Below are 6461 nucleotides of genomic sequence, written 5' to 3'. Positions count from 1 at the left end.
CTGAGTTACCCCAGCATTTTGTATCTATCTATAGGTTAAACCAGCATCTGCAGTTCCTTCTCATACATAAAGATGTTGCATCTCCCTATCTGGGTGGAACAATTCTTGAATAAATCAAAGTCAGTGGATATAAAGTTTGCCAACATAAAGCCAATGGATCAGTGATGGACACTGAAATGTAGGTGACTTCTCTTTGAAATTGACATTTAAAAACAGAAAGCTTTAAAATCTCTCACTGATAGCATTTCAGCAAAGGTTAGGCAAAACAGAAGCTGCAGTATGCAACCAGTAGAATAACTAAGGTAAGATGGACACAATGTGCTGGAATAACTCAGCGGGTCAGGCAATGTCTCTAGACATAAAGGATGGGTGACGTTTCAGGCTGGACCCGTCTTCAGAAGCAGGGTCCAAACCCGAAACGTTACCTATCCTTTATCTCTCCTTTATATCCAGAGATGCTGCCTGACCTGCTGAGTTACTCCAGCACTTTGTGTCTATCATTGGTATAAACCAGCAGCTGCAGAACTTTGTTTCTACAAATAACTAAGGTTGTTTCTCTGATATGCTTTTCATTTATTTGTAGTCATAATATTGTATTTTTCTTTAAAATCTGAGTATATGATGAGTACATCTTAAATTAGAGAATAACTGGTCAAATGTTTTGACTACTCTGGCCATCAGAGGCAGACCTGAAGTTCTGACTTGACACAATGATTGGCCATGTCAATAATCTAAAACCTTGCAGGATTAGAATGCTGAAATTAATAAATGAGGTGATGTGTTGGCTTAAGTGTAAAATGGGTTGTTTGACAGCTTAATGTTGATACTTCAGAGAAAATTTCCAATGTTATCCAAGACTCTATTAAAATTTAATTGGCAGAGAAAAACGTATGAAATTGGGAATCGTTAAACCTATGTCCTCTGGTTCTCGTGAGTGGGAAAAGATTTAATGGGAACATAACCTGAGGGGTAACTTTTTTACCCAAAGAGTGGTGGGTGTATGGAACAAGCTGCTGGAGGAGGTAGTTGAGGCAGGTACTTTCGCAACGTTTAAGAAACATTTAGACAGGTACATGGATAGGGTAGGTTTAGAGGGATATGGGCCAAAAGCAGGCAAGTGGGATTAATTTAGATGTGGCATGCAGGTCATTTTGGAGAAATTGGGCCGAAGGGCCTGTTTCCACACTATTTGACTCTATGAATCAATAACATCCCTATTAAATGACTAATTTTAAATTCTGTGATTTTAAATTCACTTTAAATGACAGTAGTTCTCTGACTTTTTGAATGTTATAAATTGTTACTCATTGCAATTAAGGTTTGACAATAAACAATAGACAATAGTTGCAGGAGTAGGCCATTCAGCCCTTCGAGCCAGCACCGCCATTCAATGTGATCGTGGCTGATCATTCACAATCAGTACCCCGTTACTGCCTTCTCCCCATACCCCCTGACTCCGCTATCTTTAAGAGGTCTCTCTAGCTCTCTCTTGAAAGCATCCAGAGAATTGGCCTCCACTGCCTTCTGAGGCAGAAAATTCCACAGATTTACAACTCTCTGACTGAAAATGTTTTTCCTCATGTCTGTTCTAAATGGCCTACCCTTTATTCTTAAACTGTGGCCCCTGGTTCTGGACTCCCCCAACATTGGGAACATGTTTCCTGCCTCTAATGTGTCCAATCCCTTAATATGGCTATCCCCTTATATCCCCTAATAAATCCCCTTATATGTTTCAATACGATCCCCTCTCATCCTTCTAAATTCGTATACAAGCCCAGTCGCTCCAGTCTTTCAACATACGACAGTATTAGAGTATGCTGAGTATTATAGAGTATTATAAAGTATAGAGTATTATAGAGAGTTTTATTAAAAAAACTATCCCTTCAGCAATCATAAATATTGAATCCTCCTAAATAAATGAGTTGATGTGGGGAAATAAGTTTTTTCACTTTGATTTCATGATTTCCCTCCACAACCCCTCAGTACTGAACAACAGAGGTACACTTACTGGGAGACCACGGTCATTACTGAATGTTAAACTGGGATGTTGAGGAGAGGTTTGTGTGTCAACAGGTTTGGGGAATCCCTACAACACGCTCCACACAAATCCTCTCCATCATTGTGGTTTGCTGTGCAGTGTACAGCCTTGCAACATCTGGAGGTCTGCACACCGAAGGAGGCACAACAGCAATTTTTAATCTGCGAGGATGATAGACAATAGGCAATAGACAATAGGTGCAGGAGGAGGCCATTCGGCCCTTCGAGCCAGCACCGCCATTCAATGTGATCATGGCTGATCAAGGGAACGATCAAAGGAAGGAAATTTACTCCGATGCCTTGCAGCTAGAGATGAGAGGAATTGCCAATTGCTCAATGATTCACTGGTCTGCTTATTCTCCTGTCCTCAGAAGCTGGCACAGACAGGGCCGTTTTTACAGCATTATGGGCCCCCGGGCAAAGCAGTGTACTGGGGCCCCTACGGTTACTCTCCCCACCCCCCTTTCCCTACCAGCCCCCCCCTGTCGTGTCGGCGAAAAGCACTTACCGAAAAGCACTTAGCGATGGACTTAGGGTGCTACATTGTTGCGAAAAGCACTTACAGATCGCTGTGAGAAACACTTAGGGACTGAAAATGTTGCGAAAAAAGCACTTATTGAACCTACATTTTTAAAGTAGTATTTATTTATTGCAAGTCACTTAACATACACAGATCAGCATGGGGCCCATATGCTCGTGGGCCCCCAGGCAACTGCCCATCAGGCCCATGCGTTAAGACGGCCCTGGGCACAGAACCTCTTTGACATATACTCCCTCTTGCAAGCTGGATTGGAGAATGTTCAAAACATTCAAGCAATATCTATATCAGTAATATTCAAACTTAAATCACATAGCTGACCAGAGGGCCAAATGTGGTCAAAGAAATTAATTTAACAATGCACACTTATTTTGCACCCAAATGCTCAAAATATGTATTTAAACGTTATGTCAGTTTTTTGCTTTTAGAGATATAGCATGGAAACACGCCCTTTGGCCCACTGAGTCCGTGCCGACCAGCTATCACCCTGTACACAAGCACTATCCTACACGTTCGGAACAATTTACGACTTACAGAAGCCAATTAACCTACAAACCTGTACGTCTTTGGAGTAGAGGAGGAAACCGGAGCACCCGGCGAAAACCCGGTCACAGGGAGACTGTACAAGCTCTGTACAGACAGCACCTGTAACCATTTAAGACATTTGGACAGGTATATGGATAGAAAACTTTGGGCAGCACAGTGGCGCAGCGGTAGAGTTGCTTCCTTACAGCGAATGCAGCGCCGAGATCCGGGTTTGGTCCCGACTATGGGTGCTGTCTGTACGGAGTTTATAGGTTCTCCCCATGACCTGCGTGGGTTTTCTCTGCGATCTTCAGTTTCCTCCCACACTCCAAAGATGTACAGGTGTGTAGGTTAATTGGCTTGGGAAATATAAAAATTGTCCCTTGTGGTTATAGAATAGTGTTAATGTGCAGGGATCGCTGGTCGGCGCGGACCCGGTGGGCCGAAAGGGCCTGTTTCCGCACTGTATCCGTAAACTAAACTAAAAGATTTAGAGGGATATGGGCTAGGCATAAATAAATGGGACTAGCTTGAATGGGGCATCTTAGTCAGCATAGGCAAGTTGGGCTGAGGGCATGTTTTTGTGGTGTATGACCCCATGACTCTAAAACCTCCATGTTATTAATTTTTAATGTGTCTTTCCAAATCTGATTGAGTTTTTTGAAGGAGTAACCAAACAGGTTGACAAAGGAAAAGCTATAGATGTTGTCTATATGGAATTCAGCAAGGCCTTTGATAAGGTTCCGCATGGTAGGTTACACTGGAAGATTAGATTGCATAGGATCAGGAGAGAGTTAGCCGACTGGATAGAGAATTGACTTCATGGAAAGAAACGGAGGTTGACGGTGCAAAGTTTTTTTCGGACTTGAGGCCTATGACTCATGGTGTGCATCAGGGATCGCAGCTGGGCCCATTGCTGTTTGCGGTTTATATCAACTATTTGGATGAGAATGTACGCGGCATGATTAGTAAGTTTCCAGATGCCGCTAAAGTGGGTGGTATCCTAGACAATGAAAATAGTTATCAAAAATGACAGCAGAGTATTGAGTATAGAAGCTGAAAAGTTACAGTCGTACAAATGTTGGTGAGGTCACGTTTGGGGTATTGTGTTCAGTTTTGGTTACTCCATTATAGGAAGGATATCATTAAGCTTGCAAGAGTGCAGAGAAGACTCATGAGGATGTTGCCAGGACTCGAGGCGTTGTGCTATAGGGAACTATAGGTTGGGCAGGCTAAGGTTTTCTTCTTGAAGACCAGGAGGCTGAAGGATGACCTTACGGAAGTCTATAGGATGACCTTACGGAAGTGAAAGATAGGGTGAATTTACATAGTCTTTTTTCCAGGCAGAACAATCAAGAACTAGAGGGCAAAGGTTTAAGGTGAGAGGGGAAGGATTTAATGGGAACCTGGGGGGTACCTTTTTCATATAGAGGGTGGTGGGTATATGCAATGAGCTGCCAGAGATGGTAAATGAATGGGAAAGGTTTAGATGAATAAGGGTCAGGCACAGGCAAATGAGACTAGCCCAGATCTTGGTCGCCGAGTTCAGTCTAAGGGCCTATTTCCCTGCTGTATGACTTTGTCTCCATGACTCTCAGACCTCCATGTTGTCAATTTTTCAACATTTCTAATGTCTCGACCATCCTCTCCTTCCCTATAGATTTGGAACAACTGCTCTTCCTATCCTCCACAATGACTAAATTAACATTCCACTTTAGTTTCGTTTAGTTTAGTTTAGAGATACAGCGTGGAAACAGGCCCTTTGACCCACCCGAATCCGCACGCACCAGCGATCCCTGCACATCAACAGTATCCTACACACACTAGGGACAATTTACACTTATACCAAGCCAATTAACCTACAAACCTGTACGTCTTTGGAGTGTGGGAGGAAACCGGAGATCAGAATGTCATATGGAGAAGATCTCGGAGAAAACCCACGCGATCACAAAGAGAACGTACAAACTCCATACATTCAGCACCTGCGGTTGGGATTGAACCCGGGTCTCCGGCGCTGCAAGCGCTGTAAGGCAGCAACTCTACCACTGCACCACCGTGTCCCCTTGGTATCATGGGCAAGTTCACTTTTTGTCTCTAATTGACCCCATTCCTCCATGAAGTAGCATTTCACAGTTTATATGACAAAGGAACACATTCCCATTTATGTTGGCTGCTGATCTTTTCTCGTCCATTTTCTTAGTCTCTTTGATTTAAACTTTCACTCTCCCTCTGATTCTTTAGTAATCAACCCAGTTCTTGTTGGTATTTACAATCCATCACTTGTCACAAGCAGCCTTTTTTTAATTTTAATTTTAATCTCCCCTGAATCTTTTTCACTGTCCAGGCAGTTTGGGATTTGTTCTTTCTTTGCTCCCAGACAATAGACAATAGACAATAGGTGCAGGAGGAGGCCATTCGGCCCTTCGAGCCAGGGGAAAATGTGCCTCCACTGTACCTGATCCATCTCTTCCTCAGAGACAGTACATTATTCTGTTATACCTTTGCCTGTCAATTTACCAGAGCGAGATTCACTCACATCACATTGAAATTCACTTTCTTCCGATTAATTTATTTTTCATAGGATGCTCTTTCTCATTCTCTGCAGCTAATCTAAATCTTATGATATTGTGATCATTCCTACCCTCCTCTCAATATTCTCTTTAATCATCATAGCTAACGCTCTGTTTTCTATCCCCATTACTTCTCAAGATTTTGTATCCACAACTATTTAGTGCTCACTTCTGCATCCTTTTGAGCCATGGTTCTGTTTCCAACACTCTGATAGTTCTGCACATTTTTTGTTTGCCTTGGTTTTTATCCAATTCACTTTTGAATGTTACGAATGAAGTCAGCTCCCTTTGTTGTTTTATGCACTACCTCCTAGATCACAAAATTTTATTGCATACAAATAATACTCATTCACTAGTAGGCATTTTTATCAATTATCTTAAATCTGAGAACAAACCCAAAATTCCTGCTGACAGAATTGATGAGGTTACACTTGACATCCCCCAAAAATGCTTGCTGGGATCATTACGTGTGATTAAGTCATGTGCATTGATTTGATTTCCTGCAGCTTGCTAATCTTGCATTGTTTTCTCCTTTCCTTGAATCCTCTGTGCAGTCAGTGCTTCATGTGATCTTCACTGGCTTACTTTAGCAGAAAGCCCCATGGGTGAATACCCAGTATTGCTCAAAGCCATGCAGCATTACCTAAAGCTGAGGCACCTGGGCCTGGGTTACACTGGGTTATTTTGCTTGGAATATCCCAATGTTTTACTGTGAGAGAAAGCCTTTGTACGCTGAATGGGAGGTCTTGGTGGAAGAGACGGAAAATAGGAACAAGTTCTGTATCCTAAAG

This window comes from Rhinoraja longicauda, chromosome 3 (assembly GCF_053455715.1).
Source record: "Rhinoraja longicauda isolate Sanriku21f chromosome 3, sRhiLon1.1, whole genome shotgun sequence".
NCBI lineage: Eukaryota > Metazoa > Chordata > Chondrichthyes > Rajiformes > Arhynchobatidae > Rhinoraja > Rhinoraja longicauda.
This window is presented reverse-complemented; position numbering follows the sequence as displayed.